Source organism: Emydura macquarii, unplaced genomic scaffold, assembly GCF_026122565.2.
Source record: "Emydura macquarii macquarii isolate MOO-44397 ecotype Brisbane River unplaced genomic scaffold, CSIRO-AGI_Emac_v2 contig_1363, whole genome shotgun sequence".
Taxonomy (NCBI): Eukaryota; Metazoa; Chordata; order Testudines; family Chelidae; genus Emydura; species Emydura macquarii.
Genome location: NW_027131500.1, coordinates 16,470,789 through 16,485,507, shown reverse-complemented (window position 1 = coordinate 16,485,507; position 14,719 = coordinate 16,470,789). Strand labels below are relative to the sequence as shown.

Here is a 14,719-nt window from a genome sequence, read left to right as displayed (position 1 = left end):
TTTCATTTTTCCAGTGCATGGAACTTATCTGCTGAAGTTGAGTTTGCAGTAATGGAATCACCTTTATGTAGCATCTGGCTGGAGTTTCAAATAAACCTGAGGGAATTAGAGAGAGCTTTTTGGCAACTAATTTCTGTAGGCTCCTTTGAAAATCCCACCCAGATTTTCTGTTCTGTTCAAATGTTCTGTTGTAAATGAGACTGATTATTTTTTATTTAGATTCTAGAACATGAAAAAACTTCATCTAAAAGTCCTTCACATACAAACTTAATATTCTTCTGAATTCTGCACATGCACTTCTGTAAATGAAGTTGTTAAAAGGCCCTTATTTCAGAGTATAGTTTATTATGCCTAAAGTTAGCCCATAGCCTGTGCTTAAATAAATTATCATTTATAAAAGTGGTCATGGACATTAAAGCCATTTTGATCTTGTGGAAACTTGTTACATGTAATGTATCTCTTCCAACCAAATTCATGTGTGTCAAATCCTTTTCACTTGCAAAGGAAAAAAGTTAAAGCTCACAGAGTAGGGAATGAAATTTATCCCAGTACAGAGGGGCCCACACAAGGCTTAAGCCCCACTGAATCCTGCTTTTAAGTGAAGTGCCAGGCCTCCTGGGCAAGGGTGAATTTCAGTCTGTGAACAGCCAAAAATATCTCTTCATTTTTGGGATTCTGAGTTTTGAAACAGTGATGTGGGAAATATCCATAGTTAGTGCTCTGTCAGCATTTCTGCTGTAATTACACCTTTCCAGCAATTTATAATTCTTTCCTGTCAGTTTTTTAGTTCCAAATGATGTTATATCTATAAATGTGTGGGTTTTTTTCCCTCAAATTAAATTTTCAAATATCTTTTCTAAAGTTAAACTTTTAATCTGTTAGTGCCGGGTACATTACTATTTGTGGTATTTTAAGAAATATATTTTAAATTGTTTAACCTGAAAGCTGCGATATTCATGTGCACCCATTTTTAAAAGAGACTTAAAATTATGCATTTTAAAAGAATGTCCTGGTACAGATTTGTTCAGTCTACTATGTAATAAGAGAACTTTTCAAAACTATTATTTTAATAACTTATAATCACCATATAATAATAAACTCAGATGACTTGAAAATATAAAATGGAATATTAGTCTTAGATCTTTGTTCAAATATTCTTCAACTGTGCTTTTTTCAAATAAAACTGTGTGCGTGCACTCAGGTACAGTGATGTGCATACTTATGCATATCTCATCGAAAGAGATTGTACATCTAAAACTTATATTTACATAAACAACTGTACGTTGGTTTTGATCATATATTGGGCATTAGATTATCAATATTGTTTGTTGCTATGGTTTGATGTTCTCATATATCATGGTGTTTATCTTTAAAATGGATATCTACACATTGTTTAGAATAATGTTGGAAAGAACTGCTTAGCAAGATAGTAGGTTTAAATAGGCCTTCTATTTCAAATGGGTAATACAAATCAACAAAATGTTTCCCTTTTGTTTAATTGTGAAGTATATTGTTAACCAACCCTTCACTGCAAATCCGAGTTCATGGTGTCCCACATTTTCTCAGTTAACTGGTAGCTCTGTATTTGCACCATAGCAAGATGATGGTGATGGGGCCTCAAGAGCTGTTGTTTGTAATGAAAATAGATTCATAGATCTTTTTTAAATTTGAATAAATCATGAGCTGAATCTTCAGATGCTTTCAGCATTGATCTTAGAATATTCCTGTTACAAATTTAGTTATGACATTAATATTGAATGTCAAGTACTGCACATGAAAGATAAATTCATTTAGGACAAGTATTGCTTGCCAGGATGAAATATGTAATCTTTTCTCCTGCCCTATCTGAGGTAGAGATCATTGAGGTACAGTAGAATCTCAGATACAAACATCTTGGGGAATGGAGGTTGTTCGTAACTCTGAATAAAACATTATGGTACAGTACCCTGCAGTCAGTGTCTTTCAGCTGAGGCTGGGAGAGAATTCTGCAAAGGTGACACCTGGCAGCACTGCCTGGTTTGCAAGCAGCTCTACCGTTTCTTGCCTTTGGGGTGAACTGGGGGGGAGCCTGCCTCACACCCTTGGCACTACAAGCCCCAGCCCTCAGCCGCCTCTCCCCAGGGCTCGTCCTTCTCAGTGCACTGCTTGCCATGCTCCAGAGGCAGCACATGGCAGGGGTTTGGTGCCAGTCGGCTGCAGTGCCCCTCTCCTGCCCCTTGCACTTCCAGAGGTGCTGGCAGGATCCAGGAGTGCAGCCAGCAGCAAAGCTTGGGCTGTGTCTGTGCACAGGCTATGGCCCTTTAAAACTCCTTCAGGGCACAGCTGACTTTCATTCCAGCTCCAGGCCAGGCTTTGACTGCAGTCTTCAGTTCCTTGCAGCATGAGTTGCTCAGCTGTAGCAGCTTTCTTTCCAGGGCTCAGAGGGAGGGTGGAGTGTGTGAAAACAGCTTCCCCCTCCAAGTGGGGTGGGGCGGAGTGGGAGGGGGTGAAACAGTGCCCTTGGCTTACGGGAACAGCACAGAACCTGGACTGTTTGTGCTCTGCACAGTATTTGCTTTCTTTTTTTTTTCCTCCCCTCCACTGCAGCATGATTGCTTACAGTGCTTCCGGTTTCACAGGGTGTTCGGTTAACTGGTCTGTTCATAACTCTGGTGTTCGTACCTTCGAGGTTCTACTGTACTTTGAATAAGACCTTTTAATACTGTTTTATATCATAGTTCAGGAAGCAAGTTTATAAAGTGCCATACTATTTAATGTTGCTGTTTGGGAGGGAAGGAGGGAGGAGAGACTAGATGTTAAGAGATTGTTCTTGGCACACACATGGGCCCATACATACCCTAATAGCCACTTGTGTCACTTTGGAAAACAGCCTTTCACTACTGCTTCTCACATGTAGTAACTGCTTCCTTTATGGACACCTGTGATTTATGCTGCCCTCTGAGTTTGGCAATGAAGAAACTTGAGCCTGTGAGAGAACTGTATTGTTTTCTCCCCTCCTCCTGTTTTGAGAAGGTGGAGACTGTTTTTAGCATTTTTCTGTTGGCAGCATTTCTTTCCCTTATCCTGCAATCAGATTGCACAGCTTCCTGTCAGCCTGACATGCCCTCTTGTTTCTGCTCCAGATAGTCTGGAACAGTAAAGGAAACTGCTAACATCCTTTCTGTGACCCTCCCAGGATACATGTTTCCCTGGGAAGTTTTCAAGATGTGAGCTTGTTTCATACTCTTATGACTATTAAAGGGAAGGGTGAGGGGAGGAGGGGGAATGCACTCCAGCCCCAAAACAATGGTCTTTAAAATAACCAAAAGTCTTACAATTTGTTAGGTTACACTAGTTACCTCCACTTATGTCTTTGCAAACCCTGCTTCTATAGTATATATGTACAAAACACTATTACTTTAAGACATTAATAAAAAACAGATCAATGTTTAGCAGTCAGAGTTATAGTGTGATGTATCTGCTGGTAGTGAATAGTATGTTGTGCTACCACAAAAAAGCAAATTGGCAGTTAGATAGCTGGAGGCAAGACTAATGTTCCTGGAGCATGTTCTTTTAGATTCCGAAGTAAGAATACAGCTAAAAACAAATTCACTCATATAACAGATATTGGTTGCTTCATAATTATGAGTATTCTTGAGTGGGCTGAAAATTTAAACTTCTATTGGCTTCATGATGTTGCATGGTCATTCACACTATCCTCAGCTATCCATGAAGAAAAATATTATTTGATATCCATAATTCACATACTACAGAGATTGAGTGGTGAGTTGAGGGAATATCTTTTATTCAACCTCACACAGAGCTCTTCTCTGAAGAAGCTCTGTGTAAGCTCAAAAACTTCTCTCTCACCAACAGATGTTGGTCCAGTAAAAGATATGACCTCACCCACCTTGTCCCTGTAGTATCCTGGGACCAACACAGTTACAATACTGCATAATTCACATATGACATAGGTGTATTATGATGATATATGTGGAGTGAACTTCATAGTAATACATTGCTATTATATTACTTCCAACCAGGTGGTCCAGAAGAGAGACTCTTGGTGGTGATCAAAAAGCCACATCCTGAAAGGGTCATCCTTTCAAGATCTTCCTGATCTTCATCTAATCATTGCCAGTCTCCTGGGATGGGGGCCCACCTGAAGCAGGACTATATCTTGGGACAAGGGTGTTCCTTTGAACCGACGATGTACAAAGCTATCTTGGAGCTACAGGCAAATCCTGCTAACCCTTTTGCTCCTTGAGAAGTTATTAAAAGGCCCCTTCACTTTTGAGAGCAGACAGTGAAACCAGTGATGGTTGGCTGCTTCAACAAACAAGGCTAAACAAAGGGGAAAGCCTGTTGCAGGAATCAGCTCTTCTTTTCCAGGGGTCCAAGAAAGAACATCTCATCTGTGAAAGCCTTCTGTATGCCCCAGGCTGACTGTTAAGCAAATCCATTCTTTATCTGGGGAATAGGGAGGGATTCAGTGGGAAAGTCTTTCATCATTTCAGAGTCTTGTTTTCTACACTGACTTTTTTCCCTTCTTGGGCTTGCTTGCATCACAGTCTAATCACTTTCTGCACAGCTATTGCAGGAGGTGCCCCAATCTAACATCTTGGGTTTAGGATGCCGCCTTAATCCCCTGGACAGGAGAGTTTACTTATATGTTCCCCATGCTTCTCACTTATCTGGGAGGTCCTAAAAAGACTGCAGGGGGACAGGTACCAAATGCTTTTCATAACCACAGAGTAAACAGCCCCATGTGCTGAACCCTCCCAGATCTCTTCCAACGAAGGCCCATCCTCTGCAGTAATGAAGCTGAGTTTTCTTACAAAAGAGGTATTTCTCACCTAGTTCTCTGCACTCTAACTTGGTTTTATATTTTAAAAATGTGCCAACATAGCTTTACTAAGGGCTTTTGTCTCAGTCTGGTGTAGGGCCCACTGATTTTTGGATCACATCCTGCTTTTAGGCCTTAGTGCTTCTCAGATTTCTCCATGTGATGGTCAGATCCCTTGTAACCTTTTATTTGAGGGCCCTCAATGTGCTTTCCTGGAAAGTTGAGTTCTTAGTGTGAGAGCCCATTGTGTTCACCTGTGATTCTCTCTCCCTTTTCAGCAGTCAATGGCCATAGGACACAATCGGAGCCCAGCATACAAAACTAATCTCTAACGTGATTTCAGAGGAAGCATGGCCCTTAGATAATTTGCACTTTGTGTGAGGCCTACAATATTTTGTATTAAATTACTTTAAATAGTTTAATAAATACCTAGATTATGGAAATACAAGAATGAGTCTGTTCGTTCAGGTTGTAACTCACTGTCTATTTATAAAAACTGATTTGGATGCTGCCCCTCCAACCTTCCTCTGCTTATAAAATTTGCCATGAATTACTGCATCACAGCTGGAATTTTTCTTTATTATTTAAGGTTCATTGGTCAAAGAGCTTTGTGAGATATGGAACTTTTTAGTGGTGGATGGAAAAGGACTTTTCAATTTTGGAAAACACTTCTACTTTTCTCTGGAAAGACATATCTTTAAAGTGGCTTGGTCTAGAAATATGAGATTATGGAGAAGCACTGTTCACTTTACATTTTAGGTTGTAACCAGCTTTCTGTTTTGAAATAGATTCTAATGTATATAGAAAGCTAATTTCTTTTTCAAATTTCCTAGGTCCTTAGTCAGAGAGGACAACATGCATACAGAAGTGCACTCGCTTCTGTGGAGTTTCTGATTATCTCATGAACATCTTGGAAGTCTAGCATACATTATATGATATCTGCATGTGGCCTTCTGGATTTTCTAGGCCCTGATGCCAGTGGATTTTAGAAAGTAACTGTTGGACTCATTTGGTATGTCTACACAGCAAAGAAAAACCCATGGCTGTCTCATGCTAGCTGACTCGGGCTGGGGATGTGAGGCTATTTTATTGCTTCGTAGACTTCCTGTTCTGGGCAGGAGACCAGGCTCTAGAACCCTTTGGGATGGAAGGGTCCCAGAGCTTGGGCTACAGCCCGAGCCTCGAAGTCTACACTGCAATGAAACAACCCCGTCGCCTGAGCCCTGAAAGCATGAGTCAGCTGGCATGAGCCAGCCATGGGTTTTTCTTTGCTGTATAGACATACCCATGGGGACCAGTGGAACTATTTCCTTTACAGCACATGGGCAAACATGCCACTACCACGTCACATCTTCATGTCCACACACAGGCACTCACCCTTACCTCACAGCATCTTCAGGCACACACATCTGTAAACAGATTAATTGAAAATTTAATATGCTTGCAAGAGAATCCTGGAAACTTCTAATGTCAAACTGAATCTACTAAGTTTGAAGGACTTTACGTTGCAATTTAGTTTTGAGGAAAATCTTGTTTGGCTCTAGCAAGGAAGACATGAAGATACACAATGGTTTATTTTGACAACTTCATGAAAGGCAGTGAATTAATGTAAGTGTTGGCATGTGCAATCTTGTTAGGCATGTTCTGAGGGAAAACTAAAATTCTTCCCACGTTGAGTGCTTATTGTTTACATGGAATTATTTTAATTAGTCACTATATTTCTTTTACTATTTTTGGAGAAATTATTTAATTACACTTAATCAGTTGCTTTTGACATTTTTCCTTCTTTTAAAAAATCTGATAGAGATATTTACATTCATTCTAGTGTAAAATAGTACAGTTTACTACTTCCATGGAATTATGGCTGGTTAAATTTGCATCTGTGAATTCCTTTTGTTCTTAGCTAGATCACAGTTCTCATGGTGTCCAAGTCCTCAAATCAGGATTATCATCATATTGTCCAAGAGGCTGTCTAGCGCACAATAGAAGACAAATAGCTTAGAATCATAGAAATGAAGGGCTGAGAGGGACCTTGAAAGTTCATCAGTTCAGCCCATTGTGCTGTGGCAGAATCAACTAAACCTAGACCATCTCTAACTGGTGTTTATCCAACCTGTTTTTAAAAACCTTCTGTTGGTGGGATTACACAACCACCCTTGGAAGCCTATTCCAGAGTTTAACTACCCTTATAGTTAGAAAGCTCTTCCTAATATCTAACCTGAATCTCCCTTGCTGCAGATTAAGCCCATTACTTTTTGTCCTATCTTCAGTGGACATAGAGAGCAATTGATTATTTATCCTCTTTATAGCAGCCCTTAACACATTTGAAAACTAATCAGATCCCCCCTTCGTCTAATTTGGTTTGTTTGCTAATTTACGGTAGGTTAAAAGATGGGCATTTTAGCAGTGATATTGCATGGCACACTTACTTTACATAAAGAATATTGAACAGTAATCTGACTTTGCTCATAAGTACAGCCTCTTTTATAGGATTCACATACAGCATGCCATAGTTGAAAATGACTACTCCAGAGATCTTAAAATTTAGTTAAATAAATTCTAGTTATTATTTAGATTTTACTGCGCTAAACTACTGAGCGTGATTCTGTCTATCGATTCAGGTGGAGTTACTTTTGTTGTACACAGGTGAGAGATCAGCTTAGTAATATCACCTTACTAGGGCATTCAGCAGTTTCCATTACAGAAAACAAGTGACCATACTTACCTTATTTCACTCCCTATACGTTTACTTTTTAGAGTTAAGAGCTGCACTGATTCTAAATATCAGTGTCAAGTTTCTAATCTGTGGTGATCACAGCTAATAAATTAAGACCTGTTGCCCTTTTCCTTATGGGGATATTATACAACTATTCACCCCTGATTTCAGCTGTAGGAGAGATTAATTGACTTTGTAAAACCTGCTTTCACAGATATATTTTATGTTGCATTTGGTTGCAGGTTCTTTGATATCTAGAAGCACATACTAAGGAAGTATGTTGTGAAGTCACATTTTAAATTCAGTTTTGTGAAAAATTCTTTAGGCAATTTTTTAGTTTTAATTAGTATACATTTCCAAATGCAAGTGTTTGGATGTGGCCAACCTGGTAAAGTCTTGAACTGCTTGAGATGAGATAAATATTTACTGTTCTGTCAAACTTCTATTTTCAGATAAAAAGATGTTTAAAACAGTCTTTAAAGCTCTTCATTTGGAGCAGTTAATTTTAGATACTTTTTGTGGATTTTTTTTTTTTTTTTTTTTAAGGATAAAATGGTTGACCTTGAGTTTTTTCTTTTTGGTTACCAGAGTAGGACTATTGCACTGGGGTTGGTGTGAAGGGAATTACTAGTTCTGAAAGTGTTTGCAATGACCAGAAAATACATTTCTATCCCTAAATGATAGTGATTCTTTTTTTAAAAGATCTGATTGCTCTTGTTTTGGTTCCTTTTATGTGACATGAATTTGAGCGGAATCTCATGAACTACTAATATTGGAGCTTAATGATCTGCATCCTTATAAAGATGATGTACTATCAGATGGCATGAATGAGTGTTTTCTAGTTCTAATTGGTCTCATGAGAATACCTGCTAAAATGTCAGAATTGGGGTGTGTTTCTTCTTCGAGTGCTGGTCCCTATGTGTATTCCACTATAGGGATATGCATGTGGTCCATGCTCCTGAGATCAGAGAATTCTTGCAAGCAGTGTTTATTGGTCTGTGCCAGTGCCCCAGTGTCCTAGCATGGGATTTAAATTATACCCAGGATACAGGCTTCAAAAACTGTCTCCTGCTCCTTTTCAGTCAGTGGTAACCACTAGCAGTGCCTCCACTGCTCAGAGGCACCTATCTCTGCTGAAGTGCAATATCTGCTGCTGTTTTCCTTGCTAAATGTGGAAGATGAAAGAACTTTGGCTTCGGAAGCACCTTATTGAACTCACAGTGAGCTGCCAATCAGACCAAGTTTGGGGAGGATGCCCTCATACACCAGCCAGAATCACTAAGGCATATGCTCCCTAGTACTGTGTCTGACTTAAAAGTGGAAAGGAGCAGAGGGAAAGAACCTTCATCTGGGCCCTCTCTTGGGGGTAAGGGGCATTCTCACAAACAAAACAAAAAAAAGTTTCTTTGCTAGACCTTCTAAGAGGAGATCTTGTCCACGTCGGGTGATCCTTTACACCCAAGTCACAAAGACTTAAGTCTTCCTTAGTCTCATGGGTATGATCAGAAGGTACACAAAGCAAGGTTCCTTTGGAGCCAGTCTCTGCATCACCTTCAACACCAATTGTGGTATTAACGAAAATGAAACACCAGTGCCTGAAAAATCAGGAACTGCTGGTACTCTTGAAAACCACTAGGTTGGAGACTCATTCACTGATGGTACTGTCACGGCTCCATAAGGAACTGACATCTAAATTTACTCTGGTGGTATGAAGTGACAAGATACAACCTCCAAAAGGGCCAGCGACTTATACACTGCGGAGGACATCTTCATCTTCCTGGACACACAGTCTTCTTTGTTATCGGGACCGATACTCACCAAGGAGATACTAAGACCAGGGAAAATCAAGGATTCTGGAAGAATTCTATCTTCTTTTCTCGCCACTAGCCACAATTTCCCCTGCCCTGAATGCCTTAGCCATTAAAGGATCCAGACAGAAACATCCAAGGACCACCCCTACAGATAAGATGACCAAGCATCTATATCTTATGGGGGGAAGTTGTTTGTCTACCAGCCTTCAGTTTGGACTCTCAAACTGTCAGGCCCTTTTTGCCAAATACTATTTTCTGAATTAAGTTTCTGGACTTTAGGGACAAGTTAACTCAGAAGGATAGTGCTCAATTTCAGGCCTTCTTCCAGAGTGCAAACTAGTGGCCAGAACCTCATTACAAGCTTCAGCTGATGTGGCCAATCTGGCATCAAGATCTATGGCAGCTGCCATTGTGATGTGGTGGGGATCATGGCTGCAGTCTTCTGGGTTTCCCAGGGAAGTCCAAAACACTGTTGAGCACTTAACCTTTGAGGCTAGACCTTTCAGTGAAAAGATGGATAAATCTTTGCACTCGTTGAAGGTCTGCAGAGCAACCCTCTGCTTCCTGGGTAGATCTACACAGGTCCCAAAGAGAAATTATCGTAAACATGCCTACAAATTGGGGCCCTTACTGCAGCCCTTCTGTGACCAGGGCTCTTTTGAGCCACCTTGCAAATGGCAGAAAATGCAAAGGCCTTGCACCTTCTACTTCAGCCATAGCTACTCAACCTCACCACCGGACCAAGAGATATTTTTGTTGAGATACTGATGAGCTGTAAACTAGTATTGATGCCACCTCCGCTCAATTCTGAGATCCACTCTAGGGAACACCTAGCAAATTTTTCTCACAATTGAAGGGCAATGACACCAGACAAGTGGGTTCTGGATATCATCCATTCAGTCTATATCATCAAGTTTCTCTGCCACCTCCTCCAAAGTCACCTTACCTTTCTGTTTTCAGGGACCACTCTCAGGAGGGGATCCACCTTCAAGAGAGAGACTCTCTTCATTAGCAAGCAATAGAGCAGATGCCTCTTCAACATTGGGGAAAGTTTTCTATTAGTAATATTTCCTAGTTCCCAAGAACAGAAGCTGGAAACCAATTCTAGACCTCCTTCAACTCCGTGATTTTATTCTCAAACTAAAATTCCATATGATTACACAGGCATTGATAATACTATCTGTAGAAAAGGACACATGGATCATGGCTTACAGTGTGAAAGATGGTACTTTTATGTGGCTAGTCACCCCTCCCACAGATGATTCCTCAGGTTTGTAGTGGGACTCCACCACTATCAATACAGGATGCTCCTATTTGGGTAGCCAAGCTCCCAGAATGTTAACAGTAGTGTTCTCAGTAGTAGCAGCTCATCTTGTCCTTGGATGACTGGCTTTTGACTTGGCAGGTCTTGTCTGGAATTCTTAGTGTCATTCTTGTTGCAGATGCTCCACCTTTTAGTATTGCTGGAATATTGTGTAAATATGTAGACGTCTAATTTGACTGCTACTCAGACCATAGAATTTATAGGAGCAACCTTGGATTTGATCAGGACAAAGACCTGCCTTCCGAAAGACACATTTCACGCCAAGGGTTCTCTGATAGACCTAGTTATACACAGCCCTCAAACCTCAGTTTGGATGTCTGTCTCTCTCCTGAGACCTGTGGTATGATGTTCTTATATGATACCATTCACCAGACTCCACATTTTTTGTCTTCAGGCTTGGATCTGAACTGTATATAAGCACAGTAAGCACAGCACGAACCCTGTCATAACAATCCCCATCCAGGTAAGGGCCTTACTGACGTGGTGGCGGGATCTGGGCTTGTGTGCATGGGAGTTCCATTTCTTTCCCCTGTTCTCAACAAAATGATGATTAGATGCACCCCAATAGGCTGGGAAGCCCACGTAGACGATCATACAGCACAAGGCACTTAAATACCTCACAACGCCAGAATGCACATAGATCTGTTGGAACTGAGAGCAGTTCCAGAAACCTGCAAAGCTTTCCTACATTCATACACTTCCAGCATGTCCTGTTAATATTGGACAACCTAACCATTTATTATATAAACAAGCAGCGAGGGGTGAGATCCCAAGTCCCTCTCAAATGTCAACCCATCCGTCCATCAGCATTCAGTCCTTTCTGAATCTCTGACAGAGGAGAATGGCAAGGCCAGGATCCCAACCCAGATTCTCTTCAGCTCATGGTTTGGTATTTGGTGGGCATCACACCGAGAATGTTTATGCTGTACAAGCCATCCTTAATAATAGCAGAAAGGATTCCACCAGGAAATATCTAGCCAACTGGAAATGTGTTTTCTTTGTGGGCCCAGCAAAACCACATTTCACCACAGATAGCGGATAAGTCTATTTTGGATTATCTCCTTATGGATTCCCCTCTGTGCAATCCAGTGTTTGTCACCTTCCAATAGATAGTTACTTGGTCTTTGCTCATCCAGTAACAGCCAGGTTTTAAGGGGTCTAATCAAAATCTTGCTGCTAGGGGTGACACAACCCTCACTGGGATCTTAACTTGGTGCATTCAGCACTCACTAGGCCACCCTTCGAACTATGTGTTCTGTGTCTCATTTGGCAATGATGAATGGCCTTCACTGACACATCACCTTGCCCAGAAGGGTAGGTGAACATGAGGGCCTAAAAGTCAATCTGCCACATGCAATATTCCATAATCTTCCAAATCCAATATTCCAAATCTTGCTTACATCTACACCCAAAATTCACTCCTAAAATAGTTTTGGAATTTCACAAAAATCTGATTCTTATTCTATCAGTTGGCACTGTTTCCTCCCCCTCACAGGATAGGGGCTTACTCAGGAAGGGCACATGCAGCCTCATTTAGCATCACTTCAAGAAGTGCCTGTGCTTAATATTTACAGGGCAGCTATGTGGAGTTTGAGCCACACATTCATGAGACATCATGCCTTGGCCCAATTCTACTTCATTGACACATGCTTTTGGACAGTGGTTCTAAAGCAGATATAAAAACTTTATTAGCACACTCTCCTCCTCTGAGTTCTGCTTGTGAGTCACTTACAGGGGAATATACATAGGAACCAGCACTTAAAGAAGAAAGGGAAGTTACTTACCTTTCAGTAACTGGAGTTCTTTGAGATGTATGGTTCCTATCTACATTTAGCTGCCTTCCCTTCTTCCCTCTGCTTTGGATCATGACAAGATTTGCAGCAGAGAAGGAACTGGTGAGGTATTTGGTCAGCTCTGCCTTTTATACCCTCGATGTGGAGCATAAGCAAAGCAGGTGTGGACCAGCAGAAATTGCTTGCAAGAACTTTTTGGTCTTGGGTGCTTGAAGCTTTTGTACCTCCACTGTGGAATATAGATAGGGATCACACACCTTGAAGAACTCCAGTTATAATAAGGTAAGTAACTTCCCTTTACAGGGGGTAAACAAGGTGGTAATCACAATTACTTTCTTTGTGGGCCTCATACCTCTTGACCTACCAGGATGGGACATGAATCCATTATGCCTCTTAAGAGAGCTAAAAATCCAGTTTCGCAATATCTTTCTATATTAGAATAACTTTAGATTTCTTAATGATTGCCGTGGTTTATGTATAGTGCCATATACTGATGGCAGTCTTCAAAAAGAGATCATTCCTATTATCTAACTTCATTTACTTTAAATTGCAATATTCAGTAAGCATCTGCTTTCCAGAGAATAGAATCAAGCCTGTGATCTGACTGATCTCAGATGACAAATATCAGTAGAATTACTAAAAGGAGAAATATAATTGTAAGTAATCACTTTACAGCTCCTTTGTGATTTTTGAAAATGATTAAGTCATTTTCCTGCTTGTTTTTATTTTAGAAATACCAGGTCTTTATTAAACTTGTGTTTGAGGAGTGGGATTATGTCATCAATGAAAGCTGAAATCTGAGTTGCCAATCTTCCAGCTGCTTAAACGAGCATAGTGTTCGTGTGTCTTAAAAATGGAATTTTATCATCCTATCCCTCCTCTGCTGCTGCTCTCAGCCACAAGCAGTGTCACATTCACAGTTCTCCAAAGGATGACAGTTCTCCAGGAAAAAGGGAATATCATGACCTGAGAGATTTATAAAAGCGTCCATCACAATAGTTTCAGCTAAGAAGAAAGCAGGAAAAACCTCTAATTTTAAAAAAAGGCAATCTTAAGACAGCAAAAGAATTAAGTAATAAAACTAGTGTTCTGTTTTTCACTGTTACTTCTGCTTGAGCAGCATCTGATCCCTATATCATTATATTATTACAGTGATATTATGGGTCTTAATTGATCAATTTTTAACAAAGTATTTCCTGTTTTTTGTTTTAGTATAATGGGATTTAATTGAAATTTAGCATCCATATAAACTAGGATGAATGAATGAGACCAATGAATTAGTCAGTGGCTCAGTAACCTGAATTGACACTTTCAGAATCAGATGCTCTTCCAGAGTTGTGTAACAAGCTGTTGAGCCACCTGGCTACCATTTTAAAATGTACCATTGGGTTACACTCAGCAGATGCACTAAACCAAGGCTGATTTTTTTAAAAATAAGAGAGGGAAGTGGAGTAAAATGATTTTATTTTACTTCATACTTTATCAGAGAAGATACTGTTTGTATTAAAAAGTAAAAACACATAGAGGTAAAGGTGAGGAAGATGATGCTATAGAAGACAAATATAAGCTAATGTCTTTGGCAGGCATGAGCTGTCTCCTCTATTACTGTTTTTGAAGAATGGCTTCAGTTCTTTTCAACTTAAAACCCATTATTTGCATAAGGGTTGGTTTTGGAGAATCACAACTATAAAGTCTACTATGTCCAGATTAATTTTTTTAAATGCATTTGGCTATGCTGTTGTCCTCCAGAATCTCCAAAATTGGCAGTCCCTTGGGGCAGAGAGTCCTGATTTGGAAGGCTTAGAATGTTCTCCTTAGAAGCTTACATTTCTTTAAACATCACGGTAACCAAGGTCTAGCAGCTGCTGTGGCATTAAAAAGGCAGCTCTATCTGAGATGACAGGCAAATATGTTCCTGGGATTTATTAAATTTTTGGTCTTAAAATTGAATAATCAAAATATGTTTACCTCTAGGTGCTATACTAATGACCTTGAGCTGTGTGTTGGCTGGATTTTTGTTTATTTTCATATGATCTAAAGCAGATTAAGTTTGTCAGATAGTCTGTGTAGTTCCTCCATGGTGTTGCAACAGTGACTTTGCATTTTTTCCACATCTGGAAATTATTATGCCTTTATACCTATAAATAAATAAAAAAACCTTAGCTTCACTAATTTATAGCTAAGATTTTTTTCTATAGTTTCTATGTAGACAGTAGATACTTTAGTCTTTAGTGGTATTTTAATAGTACT

General features: G+C 40.0%; 1 protein-coding gene across 9 annotated transcripts in view; it reads left to right on the top strand.

Annotated features, from left to right (window-relative positions):
- RAPGEF2 (Rap guanine nucleotide exchange factor 2) overlaps window positions 1-14,719 on the top strand; it is a 291,653-nt gene that overhangs the window by 228,343 nt on the left and 48,591 nt on the right. The gene's annotated exons all lie outside the window — the stretch shown is intronic.